The 23,190-nt window shown below is 42.3% G+C and overlaps 1 long non-coding RNA gene across 1 annotated transcript in view; it reads right to left on the minus strand.

Moving 5' to 3' along the window:
• Positions 1 to 12,611, minus strand: part of LOC134499026 (uncharacterized) — a 28,299-nt gene extending 15,688 nt beyond the window's left edge. Inside the window, exons 1-2 of the long non-coding RNA XR_010068090.1 lie at positions 12,321 to 12,611; positions 3,035 to 3,118 (exon numbers count right to left, since the gene is read on the minus strand). This is a non-coding gene — a long non-coding RNA (uncharacterized LOC134499026). The remainder of the gene's footprint in view (positions 1 to 3,034; positions 3,119 to 12,320) is intronic.
• Between the last annotated feature and the right edge of the window lie 10,579 nt (positions 12,612 to 23,190).

The following is a 23,190-nucleotide window of genomic DNA, read 5'->3' on the forward strand; positions in this document are numbered from 1 at the left end:
CATGGGAGATGTTAACAAGCGTATCTGTTATAGAAAATTCTTTGACTACTTCTGAAATTTTTAGTAAAATCTTGAAATTCAGTTATGAAGCCTTGTCAAACCTTTAAGAGGTTTAATAGATATCTTTAGTGAAAAAAAAATGGAACGTTACTAGTCAAGCGGTACTTTTGCAACCAAAGATTCAGCCATGTGTACTTTTAACATTAACTTCTGCTACTGCCATATAATCCTCAAATCCATTTGCAGATACCTCTGGGTAAGACTCTGTTTGAAGATATGCATTTTCAGTTTATAAGCCCATCCTATTTAGAAACAGATAATAAGTTTGAGATGGGGCAAAAAATGACAATTTCAAGACCCTTATAATAAATTTATTGCAGGGGGGAGCAGTCTTTCAAGTCTACAAACATGGTATTTTTCTATCCCAGTTATCTGACCTGAATTTAGGAGTGTTCTGGCCCTTCTTCAATAATTATCAAATTAAAATATTTTGTGATTTTTTATTATGCAGTATGGCCTTATCCTAAATGTTCTCCAAAGTCTGTACAATACAGAAAAGATCCTGTGATGTGGATGGTGTTGCCAGGAATATGTAAATGACATGAAATTTTATATACTTTTTAAATCAAGAATCCAGATGCACACTGGGAAGCTTAATCCAGTGTGTGGGAAGTTTTTTGAGGACTGGTGCAATGATTTCTAGTAATGCTTATTACATAATGCATGAATAGCAGCTGCCACCAACATCACTTACTTCTAAGTTAAATGTTGCAATATGCTTTACGTGCAAATCAGAAAATCTGATCTGGCACCAATAGATTTCTTAGTCTCTGAACTAATCCTAACTCAATGATGGCGAACCTTTTAGGCTTGGCAGTCAAAAATTCAGAAAATGCCTAACTTGACTCTGCAGGCGTGTCCCCCACTCCCCCGAACAAAAGAGAAACAATTCTTTACATATGCATTTTTTAAAAAAAGAATACAATCTAATCATGTGTGGTGCGGTTTGAGTTACCAAAGACACTGAATGAACAAAAGACACTGCAACCCCACCCACCCATCTCCACCAACATCTCTTCCCTTTTGGCCAGCCTGCCTTGCAAGGCGGTAAGCAGCCCCAGAACCGTGCAGCTTTGGGGCTGCTTGCCAAGGCCCGGGAAGCTGCAGCTGCCCCAGCCCAGACTCAGCCGCCCTTGCCACCTCCGTGACCCCTTCTGCCCTGCCCTTCACCACCCAAGCTCACCTTGCTGTCTTCTTACTCCCTCTTGTGCAAAGCTGGTTCCTGCAGAAGCTACTTGCAATTTGTGCAAAAGGGAGTGAAGGGCCGTGCCTTGGTGCGAAGTAGCGCCTTTGAGTGAAGGGGCGTGCTTTTGCCCCTTGTTGTCGGGTGTTGGTGAACGCTGGCATATCATCCAAATAGTCATGGTGTGTCACCTTTGATTAACGTGTCATAGGTTCGCCATCACTGTCCTAACTTGATCTGAAGCCACTTTAGTCTTGTTATTTGAAGAGTGCCTTAATACATTATTCTGCCAGTATACTAAACTTTACTTCAAAAGTTCTTCTTAAATGTTCACCATTAGAAATGGTTAAATTGACATAGATAATACTTACAGTGGGTTATTAAAAGGTGTAACAGTATTTTGAGTTGGTGGAGCATAAAACATTTTGAATTTGAAACATTTGTATTCAATTACCTATCTTCTATGTTTGAAATGCTCCATTCTGATTGTATCTGAAATGTTCTGTGCTGCTCCAACCATTTCAGAAGTGTCCTGAGCTAAAAACAATTCTCTTTCAAACTCCAAACATGTTTCAAATTCAAAACAGTGTCACAACACTTCCAACAAAATTAGAATAACCTGCTTGAAACCAGAAACATTTTAAATTTGAAATATTTGATACTCTTCTAAGTTTGTGTATTCCTATATACAAATGACATAGCTTTAATGTGGTATTAAAATAAAAAATACTGGAAGTACTGTTGTGTGTGAAAGGTCCCCTGTGCAAGCACCGAGTCATGCCTGACTCTGTGGAGGGACGCCACTTTCGCAACTTGACTGTTGTGTACTTATATCTAAATCACAATTTAAAAAGCAAACAGAAAAATGTCCCCAAATCCAAGACTGTAACTTGAAGAAAATTTAGCATGCTTTTTTACACACACACACACACACACACAGATTATGCTTACTATAGCAGAAATAACTTCCTATGTTGATACAGTGTTATGATTCTTTCATACTCTTAGAATACCTTTTTCAACCCGGAAGGCTTAAAATGTGTGAGGTCTATAATTCTCATAATTCTCAGTCAGTCTTGAATTTCCAAGAGTTATAACCCCAAAGCATCTTGTGGGTACCAAATTAGAAAAAGCAGCCTTAGAATTTAAGACAATAAGGAAAAGCAATTGCATGATACCATTTTCAACCAACTGTCACACCAAATTATAACACTGATAGTACTGGACTATCAAACCAATTACCACTAAGAAAGGTTTTCCAATCCTTCAGAGAACAGAACTTTTGCACGCTTTTCTTTTTTACAGCATTAGAGTATTCCTGATACCTCTTATATGCAAAGCATGCCCTCCATCACTGAACTTAATATAATTCTGCTAACAAAAAGACAAACAAAATGCTTATCTCAACTTTCTTGATACTAGGGATTTGCAAGGAATAGTGGTATAAGGTATTGGACTGGGGAATAAGGAGCCCCAGTTAGAAATCACTGAATGACTTTGAGCCACTTACTTTCTGTCAGCTCAAGCTACCTCACAGGGTTGTTGCTGTGTGGGAAAACAGGATGAGGGAATGCTATAAATGCCAGCTTGAGCAACTGAATGAAAGATGAGCTATAGATCTAATAAATAATATTAGACTACACCAATTTCACTAATGTTGTACCACATTATAACCTGAAGACTCATTACAGTCCGTAGGAGCAGTTTTCAACAGCTAATAGTTTGAGATACTACTCATAACATTAACATGCCAATGAACAGTATATTGAAAAACAAAAAATGTGCTCTTACCATCATCAGAGTATTAGACAAGTTACAGCATCAGTTCTGGGTTTCTTTAGACAGTTCATCTGACAAACTCCAGAATTCAGTAGTCTGAAGGAAAAAAGATGGAGGTAGGGGTTTTTTTGTTTGGTTTATTAAGCCTACAAGTATAGGAACAATGGATACAAAGTTTCTCCTGAAGTAGAATACTTTGCTTGCTGTTTTCTGTTTAGAAAACCCGAAAGGTTATTGAGATTAATTTGAAAAGATTAAACAAAGTAATTGGGTTAGTTTTTCACATTTATGAAAAGAAATGGATTTTTCCTCCCATAACAAATTTGAAAACAGCAAGCATTTTTAATTTCTTGGCAGCAACATGTATCTCAGCTGCCTTGTAAAAAAAATATATGTATTTTTCCAGGTCTAAACTTAACAGAAATTACTTTGAAGCTAATAAATACTGAACAACTAGAGATCAGAACTGAACTGGTGCTGGCTTCAGAGAGACACAGAATATTCTAAGAATTTAACACATTTTGTGGAATAACAATGTTCCTTTCTGAAAGACAATGATAGATTGGTTAGTGTGATAGTAAACTGGGCAGATGGAGGTTCAATTCCTCACTCAGCCCTGAAGTTCACTGGATGATGTTTCCCAGGCTAATCTTCCTAACACAAGGACAAAAGGCAGTGAGAAGATATTCAGATATTCCTCCTTGAACTCTTTGTAGGAAAGTAGCATATGAACAGCTTAACATAAATTAGCTAAGGCTGCTAATACTTTTTTTCTAATCATGAATATTATCCATATTGCCCTTCATACACAGTACACCAGAGCTTTCAAGGTATCTTCTCTGATCCCAGGAATGAAGATATACCATACTTCTATGCCCCCCTTCTTAAACATAAATAACTTCAGTAATACACACACACACACACACACACACACACACATATATTAAAGTACAGCTCTTATTGTCTGAGTGACTTTATAAGAACTGTCATTCATACACACAAACACACACACACACACACACACAAAAGTGAAATGTTTCACAAGAAAAGTGAACAACCAAAGCAACTGACACTGGAGCTATTGCAAGGAAAGCCCTGATATTAATCTTTGATCCATCAAGGATTAAGCATGGAATAGGATCTTGCTGACAAGTTTCAAAGTCATACAGGAGAAAAAAGTACCTACTTAGGCTTTAAATGCTTACTAACTGTGTAAATATTAACATGTTTAAATCATATTAAAATTGATGAAGCATTTGTAGTAAATTTTATGGCATAAAGCCAAGCTATTTGAGGGACCAACTATCTCCTGTGGCCTTCGCCCGTCTCGTAAAATCACGGACAGTCGGTGCATTTCAGGTCCCCTTGATCAAACAATGCCATCTATCAGACCAGAAGGTGTACTTTTGCTGTCCGTGGCAACTCTCCCCTGGAGTGATATTCCCCAGAGATACATTTAGCTCTTATCTTAATGATGTTCTGCAAGTCTTTGAAAATCTGACAGGCCTTGGGATAGGGTTTTGTAGAGCCTGGGTGGTTGGTTGTTCTGTAGTTTGTCCATCCCTTAGGTTCTGTTTTCTTATTTTAAGTGTAAGCCGCCGAGAGTCATTCTGGTGTCAGGCAGCTTCTAAATCTACTAAATAAATAAATAAACTTTCATCGGTAATTGGACAAGCATTCTATTAATTTAATCAGGAAATGCCTATGCATGGGTAACAGTAACTAAAATAACTACAAAAGTACTGAGGCTTATGAAAGTTATTATAGGCTACAACTCCGTCCTGAAAACCCACAAGCCATCTTTAGTAATGTGTAATATTCGGGTTAAAACAAAAGAGCAAGGGTGCTTGGGATCTAGTATGGATACCCTTCACTCTGTCAACTATTCCTTCAACAAGCAGTGATCCCCCCCACCCCAGTAGGCTCAGAAAATTAAGTGCTTGAGTTAAGGAGATGGCAACAGGGTGGCAGACACGTAATTGCACCCTGTTGCCACCTACTTCACTGAACGAGGTTCTTCAGCCCATTTGGTTATCATGTGAATCCAGGAAAAAAACATAGCCAACACAAAGAGAAAGGGTGCCCACACTGGATCCAAAGCCCCCTTCCCCCACTTTGGATCTAACTCCAGAGTCTATTGGAGTTGGGAAGCTAATAAATGCAAATAAATAAATAAATACTGCACACAACTTATCCTGAGTGACAGTTACCATCAAATAATCTAATTTTTTCAATGTCTCAGATTTAGATCTCTCTAAATACCTTATCAGCACTTTCAGGAAAGATCAAGAAAGGTTCACCAACAAAGTCCTAATTCAGAGAGACCAAGGAAATATCCAGGACAGTTCCTGCAAACATGGTACCAAGTGTCCTAACAACCAGAAAACACACTGAGACAAGGAACTGGTCTCTAATATTTATTGCTAGTACTTAACAGGAATCCTAACAAACTGAAGAAGCGTGGGGAAAACCCAGACATATAACCCCCAAGGGTTAAGGCGGTCCCGATCTGTCTCTTTTTGAATGGCTGAACAATTCATCAGTGCTACGCATGCGCTTGACAGTCTGGATGGGAGCCCCCTGCTCGCCATCCTTACTCATGACATCAAGGTTCGCCATGACCCAAATGATTATGTGCAAAGTGTGAGTTGTAGGATTCAGAGAGATTTCACTTGCTGTACAAATGCAGTTTTAGTGGAGAATTAAGATTTTCAGTGCTATTGCCACTACCACTATTCATTTATAAACCATATTTGATCGGAAGACTTTCTACTTAGCTTCAAACCTCTATATGAAATCAAATAGGTGGTGACCAGTTGTTGAAGGGGGAGACTCAGATTCATTCTTGATTTTTTCCCATCAGGTTTTAAACTGTCTGATTTATTTCAGCTCTCCAAAAGATCAGAGTTGCTTCTTATCTAGTGAGCAAGAATATCCAACAAAAACCATGTGACATATTCTGCTTATTTTTCTACGAACTGACCAAAGCATCAACATAAGGTGTCTATAAGAATCCTAAAACTAAGGTGAAAGCACATAGTACTTAACAGCTTCTGTTTCCACTATAACTGAAACTACAAAACAGAAAGATTGAAATCTTGACGAAAATAATTTTTGAAGACTCTTCTCATTCAGTGAAATATACCAAATAAAGAATAGGACCTCTTCCTCAGAAAATTGATCTGAAAGCCCAGAAAGCCACCAACTTACAGATGCTAAGCAGATTCTATGTCTGGTCAGTTCATCACAAAGGAAAGATGGAGTAATTTATTATTGTTCCAGGTTTTCCTTTTGAGTAACAAACATGTACAAGACCTCCACTGGTCTTTCTTGCAGGAAAAACAACAGCATGCTTGCTGGGGCGGGGGGAAGGTTGGCAACATTAATTCTTGAAGCCTAGCCCACCATCAGAATATTAAAAACATGTATTGGATTAAGAGTTTCAGGAAGGATACTCCATTAATCGGAACCTGCAAAGTCTCTCCTTCAACAACTAGTCACTACCTATTTGATTTCAAATATGGTGGCTGAAGCTCTATAGAAGGTCTTCTGATGAAAAGGTATACAAGATTATGACAGGTCTGAATGATAGGACAAGATATTTAAAATACAATACACTGGGATTTTAATAGTAATGTAAAACCATGTATTCAGGCCTACAATGATGTTGGACATGGAATCTTTTGTATATTTACAGTCAGGACCAGAAATGTTGGAACAAGGATAACTGTTTTGGCATTCTGTGGTCACCCACTTTAGTTGTCTTCCGTGGTCTTCCAGGCCTTTTGCTGTTGCTGAGCTTGCCAGTTAATTCCTTCTTTTTCAGGATGTTCCAAACTGTTGTATTGGCCACTCCCAATGTTTTTGCTATCTCTCTGATGGGTTTGTTTTGTTTTCTCAGCCTAATGATGGCCTCCTTCACTCGCACGGACACCTCTTTGGACCTCATGTTGAGAGTTCCAGTGAACAGCTACCAAATGCAAATGTAACATTCAGAACCACCTCCAGGCCTTTTATCTGCTTAATTGGTCATGGGGTACCCAGGAAACAGGCCACACCTGGCCATGCAGCTGCTTGTCAGCCATTCGTTTCATTACTTATGAGCCACCAATGATGGGTGTGTGTGTATGCCACTGGCTGTACTTCCTGAATGGTTAGTGCCCCACTTTTGTCAAACCCCTTGAATTACAGCTGAAAGTCCTGACTTCACTCCCATCTGGGTGTGTTTTCTTTCAACTTCAATGTGGTGGTGTACAGAGGCCAAATGCCAAAACAGTTACCCTATATTTCTGGTCCTGATTGTAGATGAGCAATCTATAAGACAGCCATGAGGTAGTTTATTAATAGATTCCCTAATCCAGCAATAGGCAAATGAGATCTAAATGTTTTCTCCTATAATACCAACAATTTTTTGTCACTGGCCATGCTGGCTGGGGCTGATAGAGTTAAAACCAGCACATCAGGAAGTTAGCTTTAATCTGTCCTTGGAAGAAAATTTTAGTTATGCAAGCTGTAATCACATGATATGCAAAGTTGTGGTTAGCTAAAAAAAACATATTTGCCTGCCTTCACTAAATTGTAAGCTATTGTTTATGGCTAGGTCCGCACAATAAGTCACAAACAAGAAACTCACATTTTCTCAGGGTGCTGTGTGAATCCAGCCAAAGTCACTGGATTTAAAAAATGTGGTAAAAGGAATTCTGCCTCCTCATGAACTTTACCCTCTCCCAGTGAAAAGTACTCAGTAATAGGAACACTTCACAACCTGTTGCTTCATTGAGTCATATTGCTGATATAAGCCACATGGACTATTTCATCCAATTCCTGGATTACAGACATTTTATTGGAACTATCCTATCATTAGTTAGATACAACTATAGAACAGGAAACTAGTTCTTGAACTGGGGGAGGGGGAGTTGAGGCGAGGGGAGGAGAGACTGCCTGGTCCTCCTTCCTTCCTATGCAGTCTATCCATCTCCTCCCCCTCAACAAAGGCAATTGTGACTCACAAATCAATTTGCTCTTCTACAAAACCAAAATAAATCAACTTTATTTTTCTCACCCAAATTATCCAACATTCTCCCACATCCTCTTCCTTTGAAGAGAAGGGGAGAAAGACCCATACAGCCAATATTCATATTGTCTCCCAAACATCCTGCAAATGAATGAATAAAACCTTCTCTTACTGGTCAGACCCTTAACACAAATATTGTCAATATTCCATGTGGCTATGATGCTTGAACAATTGGTCTGCTGACTTTAGAATAAAATTCTTGCAAATGATTGAGGTTCAGCAGTTGCTATTAGTTGGATTTACTTCTACTTTTTAGGATAAAAGATAAGGATAACAGTTCAGTGATTCACAAATTTAAGAAACTCAAGTACTTTTTAGAAAGTATACATCTTTACATTTTTAAAAATAATACTGCATCAGACCATGTTTTGAGATTCCATTCATTATGGTCAAACCCACTCCCCCTTTTGAGATAAGTAGGGTAAATGCTATATTCTTCTAGCCTGAAGAGCTGAAAAAGGACCAAGAGATCATCCCTACTGTTTTCTATATTTCCAATATGCTTCATAAGCTGCTTTGACCACAATCACATTTCACTTACTCACTTAGGTTGTACTTTGTTATGATCCTAAATTTTCAGAAACTAGCCTTGCAAATAGTGGAAGTCATTACATCAACTCAAATCCATTTAACCTAACACACTAGTTGCTTCTTGTTTCTAGGCATAAAGTGCTATAATTACCTATAAATACCTCAATGGTTCTTCATAAATGTGTCTACAAACTATCTTCCTTTAATCAGTTTGCCTAAGTTTTTCAATTTTAGTTTTTTAGTTTTGCACTTTTTAGTTGTAATTTTAAGATTTCAGAATAGTAGTCCTTAAGACCTCAGCTGACTCTGTCACTTAATTTCAAGTGAATCATCACAATAGCCTTATAACATCTGTCAGTTTCCACCATCTCTTAAATTGTATACACAGCAGTTAGAAATGGTTTGTTGTTGCTGGGTTTTTTTTAAATAACTGCCCTTTTTATATTGTGATATTATTGCATAAATTTGCAATCTACCTCATAAGCCAAACAGCAAGCTCCTTCAGCTGAAAAGTGAGATATGAATTTTCTAAACAAATAAATGTTGCAGACACAAGGCTAGTCCCTCCCTCAAGAGGAAGAACTAAAGAGGGGACAAAGAAATGTTCCAGCAGTTGTAGAGATTCTACGAATGCTTCCTTTCTCAGATCCAAGGGGAACAGGGGATTTTAACCTTGCACTCAGTTTGAAGCATCACATTAGATGTCAAGATCCACACTTGGCTTTTACCTGGTATGTTGGGAACTGTATTCCAAAATGTCAACAATTGCAATAGATGGAAAACTAAATATGAAATTGAACTGAAAGTATATTAATAAATACATTTATGTGAAATCTCTCCACACATTAAATAATTTTCTGGTTTCAATGTGTAGAACTATTGGAGAGGTTCCACTGATACAAGTTGTGTATTCCCACACTATAATTTGTCACAGACTTCATTAGAGAAAGTAGGATTCCTTGAAGTGACCAACATATGAACAGGGACCATCCTAATGCCTAATCCATAAATCAACAGACTACAGAAAGGCAAACACTTTGTTTGTAAAATCTCCACTCACAGTTTTTGCTTCCCCATAAACCACCACAGCCAGGAAAAAGGGACTTGAGCAACTGTCAGGTCTACTTCAATGTTTATCAGGGCTCTTTAGTCAAATGAGCAGGTTTCTTAGGCAGAGTATCTCTACAGTGACTTCAGTTTTCATAAGCATTAGAGGAAATAAATCATTGTATAAAAATTGTGTACTTATCAGACTGCATCATGGGGTATTGTGGGAAATGAAGTCCAAGATAACTAGAGAGATTCAGGCTGATCATACTGGCCTATATGCTTAATCATCATAATTACCATTCTCTACATTTTAATAGAGATGTGCTGGTCTTCAGCTAAGAAAACAGGAGGATCAGTATCTGCCTGTCTTTTCCCCCTTATCAGTATCTATTGTTCTCAGGTAATATAAGCTCATCCAAATATGTTCCCTTGTTATTTCTTTCCAGATCTTGGCCACAAAAATGTTACTGGCTTCATTAAGGTGTCATAGTGTTTTAACATGCCTAATCTGTGGTCTTATTCTGTACATATTGGTGCAGAATAAATGTAACATAGCTGACTTTGACTTTGCACCTAAGTTATATGACAAATTACATTGATTACAGTTAACTAACATACAGAAGTTAAATGCTAAATTTAGCTTATATTCCAAATCTATTAAATTCATCTGATAGCTATGAGCAAAATTCATTTATTCATCACATTATCTTAATTAAATGGAAGAGTCACATTAATTATAACATACTGACTTTTAATACACAAACTTGCCTTGTATTAAGACATTAAGCATAGGCAACAATAAATATTCAGAATGATCGATATATACATTCTTAGCATCAGCTGATTACACACCCTGAAGTTCTCTCAAATTGAAGACACTTAAAATTGCAGTAAAAATTATGAACAGTGCATACCTAAAGGATTATATGCATTAAAGCTGAAGTCAAATGGAACAATATGTGTACTCCCAGCCATCCTTCAATTCACTTTCCTAAACAACTTTTACATACATGTTTTCTATTTTGTAACTAAATTACCATCTTAATTCAAAATGCCAACATACTTCATCTTTTAATCCAATTATTTGTCAATGAAACTCAACTGCAAAGGGCCTGCCAATCTGAAGTTAAAGTTCAGTTTAACATGAAGTATCTAGCACTTCAAGAAAATAAAAACTGCATTATATATTATTCCTTCCATCTTTTACCATCCATGCACAGTATTGAGAAAAGCAAAGTAAAAAAACCTACACTATTACATATGTGACCTCTTCTACATAATTAAGCTCTAATTAAAACTTGTTAACTCTATAAAGCAGTGATTGCTTACAGGACAAAACTTTGGCGCAATCTTATTTTCTGTCTTTCACAAAACTTGTTAATACAAGAATGAGCCCATTACCTTAAAAGCAATGTTTGTGTAGTCTTAGAACATTATTAATTACAAAATTAAACGTTATGTTCAAATCTACACATCCAAAGATTTATGAAATCTTTGTATCATTTATGAAAAATATTAACAACAAACAAGCACTAAGTAAAGAATGCAAGATGCCAATCTTCTAGGGGAGACCCGGGTTCTAGTCTACTTTCAGCCAAAGTCTAACTGGATGACTTTTGATGGATCACTCTCTCTTAGCCCAACCTACCTCACATGGCTATTGTGGGGAAAACAGGAGGAAAGAGTACTCTGTATGCCACCTTGAACGGAATGACAGATATAAACTTAGTAAATAAACATGTTAAAACGTATTACTCGCTTTAACACTATGCTGGGTATTCATCACATCTATGCCTCCTCTTACACCAATACTCTGACCTGTATGGAAGAGCAAACATCAATTAATCCAACATTTTCATCCCCCAGCCATAAGACTAAAACATATTCATACACTATTATATTTCTATACTTCCAACTGGTTTTCTTGACTGTAGATTAAAACAGACATTTCTCTCTACCAAAGAATTATGGAACTCCTCACCTCCAAAACCATATATCAGAAGATCTTCATTCCCTTTCTGAAGCTATTCCATAACCACAAATCACCCAGTCCAGTAATGGTTATGAAGGTAAGAGAAAACAGGAATGCAGAAGGGATCCTCATCTCCAGTTCCCAGGCCCACTTCAGGTATGCTTAGTTTCTTCCACTTTTCCCTCAATAATAGCGTCCTCCCTTTTGTATTTCCATGGCCAATATTTGCCATCTTTTAACTACCCAGACTCCCCTCCCCAATCTCCTAAACATACACAAACTCAAATCATAGACAGCACCCCCCCTTTCCCAGGATTAACGTCTCCCCCCCCCCGCCCGTTTATTCTTCCTTCACATCCAGCGGTCACGCCTTCTCCCTTCGGCCTCCTCCAAAGCCTGTTTTCCTTCCTTCCTCTCCTCCCCGCCCCCCCCCGCTCTGGGAGACTAATCGGAATTACCCCCACCCAGCCTCGCTTTACCTAACACCGACCCCTCCCGCCTTATGGAGTCTTCTTTCTTCCATCCCCCACGCGCTTTCCGCGCTAGCTCGCTCGCCCGCCCGCCCCAGGTTTTTGACCAGCCCCCGAACTCTGAAACTTTCCCCCGAACAGGCCCGCAGTTAATCAGTCTTCCCCCCACCTTTACCACCGCGTTGCCCCCTCCCTTCTCACCTCCCATGGCCCGCAGTTTCCAGGGGAGCTGGCACCATGCAGAGCCTCCTCTCTTTCTCTTTCTCACACTCACTGCTCTTCTGAACAAGGGCGGAGGTGGCCTGGCCTGGCCCGGCCAGGGGCACCCCTCACCCCCGGGCAGGAGGGGGCGGCGCTGTGACTCTCCCCGGCGAGGGTGAATTCGCTCCCTTCCCACAAACACACACAGGCTCCATTGTCCGCCAGTCAGTCTACCTCCTCTCCCACATGGTACCGCCCATCTCCCCTCTACCTCTCCCCCCATCGAATGAAACCGCCTATCGTCACTCCCCCGCCGTACCCAATCAATGGAACGTCCCCTTCCTACTCACTCACTTTCACTCCTCAACCTATAGAACCTCTTCTCCCAGCAGTGGAAATGGTATTGTCTCAATGGAGAACAGGGGAAAAGATCTGCTCCCCTTTTTTTCTTCTAATGGTACCAACTGGTTCTTTAAAGAGACAGACCAGAATACACGGACTCTTCCTCCGCTGTAAGCTGTACCGCCCTTACCTCCCTCCATTCATCCTGGCACCGCCTCTTCAATTAGCATAGACCAACCCCATACTTCAAGGTAGTTTTCTTTCCACCGCCTCTTCCTTTTAAAGATGCAATCACCCAATCGCATTCCTTAAAGCGACACACAGCCTTTTCTATTCCCCTCGCCCGCCGCCAATCTCCTCCTGAACTCCTCAAAATCACTCTAATCGCAGCACGATCGTTGTAACCGATTGAGAGACATAAAAGTCTCTTGTGAGATCCATAGCAGATTTTTCTGTAAGAGTTGCCCGTTCTCTCCGTAAAAGGACCGGAGGCAGGCTGAGGAACACCTCCCAAGCCTAAAGCTCCTTCAAGAGGACAGGCATCCGAGGCTGGGGAGCGCCTCCCCAGCCTAAACCACACCCAGCCCGGGCACACAGCATGCCCAGTTCCCACACCTCGAGGCCTCCCAACTCACAGGTATGACAACCCCATCGCCAGTTGCTACAGCAAAAAGAGAGGCTTCCTAGAATTAGAGAAAGACGAGCGAGGTAACAGAAAACAGCAGTGCAGCACAATGCGAGCACACGTTCTCTTCCTGAGGTTCTCCGCCTCAATAAAGCAGAACCTGAATGAGAAACAGGGTGCACATCACTTATCTCAACTGCAGACAGACTGGAATTACAGAATTTAAAAAGCGATGGCCTTCTAACGGGAAAACGAAGGAGTCCTCTCTTCATTTCGGACTTGCTTCCCATCTATTCGATCCTTCCCCGCCCAATACTCCATTTCGAATGTTTCCCTTCTGTTGCACCTCACCCGCTGGTACCCTCACCAACCTCCTGTGCCCTATTGCATAATCCTGCAACATATAAATCTTTAAAAACACCAAAAAAATTCGTTTCAAGAGCTTAGTTCTGTTAAAATTATGGGAATGGTGACATTCATTCTGGCAGACGTGTGGACTACACCCATTGTTACTATGAGCGAAACCAGTACAGAAAAACTAAGGGGGAAAATATCCCTGTCCACATTGATTTAATATGTCTGCTCCTGGCCTGTTAATTAAATATAGCTACAGTGATCCATAAAGTACAATGGTTATAATGAATTTTCAAGAGCTACCTTTCATCCTTTATATTTTTTATGCATATGCATTGTGGAGTCCTTGGTGCTCTCTGAGCCTGGTTGTTTTCTTGCAGATGTGTCATTGCCCGACTAGACAACATCTTCAGTGCGAGAAGGGAGTGGGCCTTGCTCTCTCTATATATACCGTGGCTTGCCCTGCTTCTGTTGGTAGGGGTTTTGTTCTCGCCTTGGTAGTTCCTTGATTGGGCTGTTGTTTGCTGCTTGGTTGATTGACTGAATTAATAGTTCCTTGATTAGGGTATTGTGTACTGCTTGATTGTTTGGCTGGTGTTAATCCTGGAAAGGATGGGAGATTCTACAAAATAAGATTCTGAAGGCACAATTGCAAATAATCCCCACAAGATGGAAGAATGGGAAGCATCTAAAGAGGCCAGCATGAATACATGAAGAGCTCTCTAAACTTTGAAGAGAAAAAGGAACACAGCTAAGAAATAAAGGAAGGGGAATATAACTAAAGAATGATATTCTGTAGGATCTGTGACAGAAAAGCTAAAGCACAGAATAAGTTGAGGCTTGCAAGAGATACCAAAAATAAAAATAACAACAGGAGTTCTTAGGTTATGTCAGAAATAAAAGAAAAACCAAAGGAAGCAAAGATCTATTGCTTGGAAAATGTGATGAAGCAGAAAAAGTGCGAAGGCAAAATTTCTATTTTGAGTCTGTTGCTTCTCAGAAGGAAGAACAACATGGTTATGCCACTAGGGGAAAGGAGGAACTACAGTTTAGCATGGACAAGGAGAGGGTAAGAGAGAATTTAGCTGATTTTAATGAATTCAGGTTTCCGGGACCAGATGGATTACATCTCAGGGAACCAAAAGAACTAACAGAGGTAACTGCAGAGATACTCTCATAATCTTTGAGAACTCCTGGAGGTTATAGAAGACTGGAGAACAGAAAATTTCACCTATATCAATCTTTCTTAAACTTTTTTCTCTCAGGACCCCTTCCCACTTTTAAAAATTACGGAGAATCCCCAAACAGCTTTTGTTTGTATCAGTTATATTTATCAATATTACCATATTAAAAATTAAAATTGATGCATTCACTGTCACCACAGCATCTCATGATTCTTTGATGGGATTTTAATATTATACTATTTTTCAAGATAGGCTGGCAAACAATTTTGATTTTGTGGACCCCTGAGATGGTCTTGGGGGACCTCCAGGGGTCCTCAGACTACACTTTGAGAAACACTGACCTATATCCTCAAAAAGGGGAGGAAAGAAGACTTGGGAAATTACAGACCTGTCAGTTGAAGATCTATACTAGGCAAGGCCCTTGGACAGATTATCAAACAGCATGTGTACTGTATGAGCACTTGGATAAGTGAGACCTTTTAAAAGAAAAATGCAAGATGGCGACCGGGAGCAGATGCTGATTGTGGCTCCTGGGTGGGGGGAGGATTCGGGTCGCTGAGAGCCCCGTGGTCCTTGTTCCCAGCCCCTTCCTTCATGGGGGGCTTGGGGGGACAGACAGTCTCCGTTGAAATTTCAGGTTCTCTGACCTCTGATGCCTACAGCTGGCATTGGAGGCGGCGGGAGCACCACCCTGGGTGGAGCAGCAGAGTGCGGCGGAGCGGAGCGAAGGAACGCGGCAGAACTTTGGGGCGGCTGCAGACTCTGTGGAGCCTCCGTGGATGAGGGAGCTTCCCGTGGATTCGGAGAAACCTCTGCGGACCTGGGTGGACCCTGGATGCCTGGTTGGTCTCGGAGGCCCTGGCAGATGCCTGATAGCATGCGGTGGTGTGTGCAAAATTCTGGAGAGATCGCGGCAGGCCCTGGGGCGGATTCCCTTCGTGGGAAGCGGCAGACGCGGCTGCCTTGGGACAGCGGTGGACCCCGGTAGACCGCAGGAGATCTTCGGTGGTCCTGGGCAGACCCTGCCAGACTGGGCAGACCCTGGCAGATCTGGACGGCCTCCACAAGGTGGCAGAAGACTGGAGGCCTTGGGGGTGTAGTCCCATGGTGTGGACCAGAAGACCACGGGCCCCTTGGTGGACCTTGTGAACTCTGGCAGGACTCTGGTGGAACCCTCATAGACATCGGTGGACTGGGGATTGTTGGGGTTCTCGGGCTCTGGGTCCGGGGGTCCGGGGAAGTGAAGGCCTGGTGACTTCTTGGGGGTTTTGTATAGCACAGGGGACCCAGGTGTTGTGGATGGAGCAGGCCCTAGCGGTAGGGGAAGGGAGTATGCCAATTTGTTAGAGGCGGCAGAGTGGTTTTGTGGGCCCCTCAGAGTGAGGGTGGGCTTACCTCTCGGGGTGAGAGACACGGAGGGACCCAAGATTGGATGGGGTGTGTAAGAGTACCCACCCCTGAGTGAGAGACAGGAGGTGGGTAGGAATGGGTGGGGTGCCCCCCCTGTGACCAGTGAGAGTGGTGGCGGGGTAGACACAGCGAGTGAGTGGATGGGGAGGTAGGCTCCAACAGCGTCAAGAGCAGGAGCTGGTGTGCTGGAGGGCCTGCCTCCACCTGAGGTTGATTGAGGGTGGGAGGATGTGTGCATGGGGGAGGGGACCCTTGTGTTATCCCAGGGTGGCTGGTGGTTTGGGAGTGGAGGCAACTGGGCCTGGCAACTCTGGGAGTTATAGGGTGGGTTTCACTATCAAGGTGGTGATGGGCCGGGGATGTTATGACGGGAACTGGAGGGCAAGCCATCTCCGGGGAAGACGCTCCCGGTGTCTGTTACCGGTAGTGTGTTCTGGCCCTCCAGTCTCATACCGAGGTCCTGGTCAGCAGATCCCTGAGGGCCCTGATCTCTGGCTGCTGCTTTTGAATGCCAGGTCAGTCAACAACAAAGCCCCCCTTATAAGTGACTTGACCGCAGAGGAGGGGGCAGACCTGGCGTGTATCACCGAGACCTGGCTGGGTCAGGAAGGGGAAGTAGCCCGTTCAGAAATGTGCCCGGCCGGGTTTCAGGTGTGGCACCAGCCGCGACACTGGGGCAGGGGAGGTGGGGTGGCAGTTGTCATCCGAGACTCTCTAGTAGCCTTCGGGGCGCTGCTCCACACGTGGCCGGTTGTGAGACCCTGTTGGGCGCCCGAGAACAGTTGGGAGTGTTGCTGCTGTACCAGCCTTCCTGCTGCATGGCAACCTCCCTGCCTGAGCTGCTTGAGGCCGTCTCAGGGCTGGCGGTGGAGTTCCCCAGGCTTATGGTCTTGGGGGACTTCAACCTACCTTCCCTGGGACGTGCCTCGGATGTGGCTCAGGAGTTCATGGCTCCCATGGCAGCCATGGGCCTGTCTCAGATCATTCGGGACCCAACTCGAGACAGTGGCCTCACTCCAGACTTGGTTTTCTTGTTGGAGCAGTGGCAACATGATCTGAGGGGAGAGGTAGATCTGTCCCCATTGTCATGGTCAGACCACGCCCTGGTGGCCCTGAGATTCTCTTGTGCTGCCCCCCTCTGCAGGGAGGCAGGACCCATTCAATTGGTCCACCCCTGGCGACTGATGAACCCAGTGAGGTTTCAGAAGGAGCTGGGGGTTATACACGGGGATCTGCTGCATGGTCCAATGGAGCTCCTGGCTGCAACCTGGAACAGAGAAGTGGCCGTGGCCTTGGACAGGATTGCGCCTGTGCAGCCTCTCTTGCCCACTCAAACCCGACACTCCCCATGGTTTACAGAGGAACTGCGGGTTTTGAAGAGGGTGAAGAGACACCTAGAGCGCCGCTGGAGGAAGACAAAGACTGAATCTGACCGAACACAAGCTAGAGCCGCTATTAAGGCCTTCCTTGTGGCGGTAAGAGCGGCGAAATGTCAATATTTCTCCGCTCTTATTGCATCCGCAGAATGCTGCCCAATGGCCCTGTTTAAAATTACACAATCATTATTAGGTAGTGGGGGCTCTGTCTCCCACCTACAGGGCCCTGCGGAGGAATTTGCTGAGCACCTGCAGGGTAAAATCGCTCAGATTCAGTCCAAGTTGGACTCTAAGTGTGGGGCAGAGTCTGGGGAGATGCTGAGGGAACGTACTTACCCAGTTATCTGGGAACAGTTTGATCCTGTTGGGCCTGAGGAATTGGACAGGATCCTCCGGATTGTAAACGCCACCACGTGTCATCTAGACCCATGCCCTTCCTGGCTTGTGAAAGCAGCCCGGAAGGTGACACAGGGTTGGGTCCAGGCAATGGTTAATGCATCTTTGAGGGAGGGAGTGGTTCCGGTTGCCTTTAAAGAGGCACTGGTACACCCCCTCCTCAAAAAGCCATTGCTGGACCCTACTGTCCTGGACAACTTTCATCCAGTCTCCCACCTCCCCTTTTTGGGGAAGGTGGTTGAGAAAGTGGTGGCGTTACAACTTCAGAGGATTCTGGATGAAACGGATAATCTAGACCCCTTTCAATCAGATTTCAGGCCAGGATATGGGACAGAGACTGCACTGGTCACACTTATGGATGATCTCTGGCGGGAGCAGGATGGAGACAGTGCATCCATCCTTGCTCTCCTTGATCTCTCAGTGGTTTTCGATACCATCAACCATGGTATCCTTCTGGGATGGCTCAGGGAGTTGGGGGTGGGAGGCGTGGTGCTGCGCTGGTTCACCTTCTTCCTCCAGGGCCGGTCCCAGTCGGTGGTGATAGGAGATGAGAGATCCGACCCTCGACCTCTCCTTTGTGGGGTGCCTCAGAGTTCGGTCCTCTCTCCTCTCCTATTTAACATCTACATGAAACTGCTGGGTGAGATCATCTGTCACCACGGGATGAGGTACCATCAGTATGCTGATGATACTCAGATATACATCTCCATCCCGGGTGAAGTAAGTGACGCGGTCAGTGCCCTCTCTCTGTGCCTGGGGGCTGTGGGGGCCTGGATGGGGAACAACAGACTTCAGCTGAACCTGGTAAGATGGAGTGGCTGTGGATTGATGGCTCCTCGGTATCCGGGAAGTTGTCATCTTTAGTTCTGGATGGGGTTGCACTACCCCATTCAGAACCCGTGCGTAACTTGGGGGTCCTCTGGGACTCGGGACTCCTGCTCGAAGAGCAGGTGGCAGTCGTGGCTAGGAGGGCCTTTGCACAACTTCAGGTTGTGCGCCAGTTATGCCCTTTCCTGGATCGAGATGCCCTTCGGACAGTCATTCATGCCCTGGTCATCTCCCATAGAGACTACTGCAATGCACTCTACGTGGGGCTACCCTTGAAGAGTATCCGGAAGCTTCAGTTGGTCCAAAATGCGGCTGCGTGAACAGTGATGAGTGCTCCAAGATCAGCACACGTAGCACCTTTACTGCATGAGCTGCATTGGGTTCCAGTTTGCTTCCAGGTCCAATTCAAGGTGTTGGTTATCACCTTTAAAGCCCTACATGACATGGGGCCAGGCTACCTGAGGGACCATCTCATCCCTATAACATCGACCTGCCCCATCCGGTCATGCAGAGAGGGCATGTTGCGGACCCCATCTGTAAGACAATTTCATCTGGCGGGGTCCAGGGGGCGGGCCTTCTCTGCAGTGGTGCCCACCCTGTGGAACATTCTACCGCCCAAGGTGAGCCAGGCCCCTTCACTCCCGACCTTCCGAAAGGGCTTGAAGACCTGGTTCTGCCGCCTTGCCTGGGATGGGAAGGGCAATAGCTCTTCCTGGAGGTGGCTGGTGATGTAGAGTTCTCCCTACGGAATGGAAATCTCCCACTTGGATTCTATATTTATATTTTTTATTATTTTAGTATTGTAGCTGTTGACTTGGTGATTTTATGATGTTGAGGTTTTAAGGTGAATTTTATTGTAAACCGCCCAGAGTCCCCCTTTTAGGGGGAGATGGGCGGTGATAGAAATGTGAAAAATAAATAAATAAATAAATAAATAAGCATGCTCCAATTAATAGGAGCCAGCATTGGTTTGTGACAAATTGTACCAGACTAAACTTAACTTTTTCTTTGACAGACTAACTGGTTTAGTAGATCAGGAGACTACTGGAGATAAAATCTACCTGGACCTCAGCCAGCCTCTGAGAGAAAACCATAATATCCTACTTAATAAAATGATAAAATAGAATTTGGACTAGATGACGTCTGTGGTCCCTGCCAACTCTATGATCCTCCTCATGATTTCAAGCTGAAATGCATTTTACTGTATATCATTTAGTTATTTATTTTACAACATTTCTATACCATCACTATCCATAGTCTCTATATGACATTTTTCAAACACTTGGTTCAAAGTCAGGGCCTATCAAAGGAAAGTTAGCCTTTGCATTTACTATATACAAAAATTAGCCACAGAGCATAAACCAAATCTAGATGGAAAGAGTATATATTTAGCTATTAGATGTTAAGATTTGTTAATATGCAGTCATGTTACAAGATGATACAGAGAAGAGGAATTTTTCATCATACAGTGTAAGGCAAGGTGTGGTTCTAGGAAAGCAAACTGATATCTAGAAGACTTAAGTATAACAGAGCAATTAAAAAGCATAGAATTCAAGCTAACCTTGGTAGAAACACCTGTAAATGTATTGCCTCTAAAGCAGAGGTACTAAACCAAGAGCAAGAACTATGACACAAGAAATAAAAATTAAGATATTACCTGTCTATAAAATGAAGTAAACGAAGATGGCTTCATTAAAAAATGGCTACAGATTAGAAGGAGTCTTTGATTCCAGGCTCTGGGATATGAAGGGCTGTCTCTGAAAACTTCCATGTTATAGGTTTGGAAGAGCCCAAAATAAGAACTAAGAGAACGGGGGGGGTGGGAACTGGAGAAGAGGTGAAGACAGCAAAGTCACATTACACTGGAACTGAGGCAGAGCAGAACAACAAGGAGAAATCTTGACATAGTTTTTAAGAATGAGAAGACAGGGGTTGTTTGTTTTTAATTATGAATCAAAGAAATCTAACATATGTGTTTCATATCATCAGTAGTGGGTACAAAATTGAAATGACAATGTAAGGTCATCAGTTCTCCTACAGTAGGGTCTTTGTGCAAAACTGGACTGGAAATCTATCGTTGATGAACTAACTCTTTCTTCTGGGTACACCCAATGTTTCACTCATTGTATGAACGTGCCATACCTTTGCTCGTGCTGATAATTATTGACTGACTTATTAATGGAACAATGTTTGTTGGAATGTGACTTTCCCCTCTCCAGGAGCTTTGTGCAAGAAGAAGCTGGGATATTAAATTTAACACACACAACCACACACACATCCATCCATCCATCCATCAGAAAAATATGTCTTTTTTTGTCTATCATATGTATATTCCCTTTTAGCATACTGTTTCCAAATATATCCATAATGCAAAATCTAATGTATAGGAATGTATTTAAAACTGAGCAGCAAGACTGAGCTCCTAAGTAATACATCAACTTTAAGCCCATTCTGATATTTCTATATGTACTGTATGCCATGATTTCTATATGTATGCCACAAATGATCAGATCAGCTATTTGGAATTAAGTGAAGAAGGTTGATTATAGAAACAAGTTACTAACCCTCAGGTTAAAAAAACAAACTTCCAAAAGTATATGAGATCCTGCTCAGATCTGACACCACAGAAGGTGCTGAAAGTTTCCAGTGATCTGTTTCCTCCTCGTTCCAATAGAAATTAAACTATGCTGACAGAGATAACTGCATTGCTCTCTTTTTAAAAGACCTACGAATGTGGATGTAAGGATAAGTACGTATTTGTCTGTCTTAAAATACAACAATTTTTCTGTTCTCATTGTGAACACTCTTCATCTGATACCCATGAAAGCCACAACAAACAAACAGATCTGTTATACCAGTCACATTGCAGCCAGTCCACAATAGAATTTTAAGCACTCTGAATACATTTGACATTGGTTTGCTCAGAAATCAAGATGTGACACAAAAATAGTATGAATATTGATAGTTGTATAGTACCTCTTCCGTTCCTCTGAAAAGCCTAATCTATAAAAAGTTTTATTTCACAAAATTTCTTTAGATATTAAAACATATTACATATCAACAAGAAGGAGCAGGAGCTATTAACCTCCACTGAAGAATCTAAGCTATTTGAGAGTGATGTAATCTAATCAAAAGGCTAAGCAAATTTATCCTATCATAAATGGATTAGGAGTACAGAGTGCTGAGCATCAGGACTGAATACAAACGGCCACAAAAACTAACGCCTATCTTTACAGCAACACTGATGTTTAAGATACACTCCTTTTAAACATAAATAAGAGGTTTGTTGATGTGTTCAATGAACAAGCCTCAGTGTAAACATTTTACTTTTGAGTAAGTATTTTAAGATTGTGCTGTTAGGATGTTAGGATTGAAAATGCCTGGCTATTATAACAAATGGGAGATTTGGTTTTTTTTAGAAAGTGAAATATTCCTGTATTACTGCAGTATTTAACCCTGGAAAGTTATTAATATTAGCTTTTACATAAGGAGATTGAGCAACCAATGCTAAGACAATGATCTAGTACACACATTATTCTAAGCCATAATGTGATTTACTTGGTTTTACTTTATTGTGTTATATGAATCTAGTAGTTATGATTGCCACTATGGTTTATGGCTTAATGCATTCTGTAAATACAATTTATTAACCAACTATGGTTAAAACAAGCTAAAACTTAGTGCAATATGTGAATCAATTCACTGATTTACCTTTGGTTGCTAAGTTTTCTGCTAAAGCAAGATTTAAATATAGACTTCCTTCCTACATAGTTCACAATCTTAGCCACAATGTATTATCAACTTTTCAATAATTTAAAGGACACTGTGGAGGAGAAGGCAGAGATGGGCAACTAAAATGATGAAGGACTTGAGAAATCATTATTTTGACTTTGGTATTGTCAAGGAAATAAAGGGAATAAAGGTAAGGTGGATCATTACAGATGTTTATAAACAATGAACGTTGTAAAGAAAAATATGAAATAGGGTTCTTTTCATAACTTTCCTAAAACTAGTATTTAGGTAAAGGTAAAGGTTCCCCTTGACATTAAGTCCAGTCATGTCCGACTCTAGGGGGTGGTGCTCATCTCCGTTTCAAAGCCGAAGAGCCGGCGTTTGTCCGTAGACACTTCCGTGGTCATGTGTCTGGCATGACTAAACGGAACGCCATTACCTGCCCGCCCAAGCGGTACCTATTAATCTACTCACATTGGCATGTTTTCAAACTGCTAGGTTGGCAGGAGCTGGGACTAGCAACGGGAGCTCACCCCGTCACGCGGATTCAAACCGCCAACCTTCCGATCGGCAAGCTCAGTGGTTTAACCCGCAGCGCTACAGCGTCTAGTTCTTGATAAATC

This window comes from Candoia aspera, chromosome 5 (assembly GCF_035149785.1).
Source record: "Candoia aspera isolate rCanAsp1 chromosome 5, rCanAsp1.hap2, whole genome shotgun sequence".
In the NCBI taxonomy this organism is placed as follows: Eukaryota; Metazoa; Chordata; class Lepidosauria; order Squamata; family Boidae; genus Candoia; species Candoia aspera.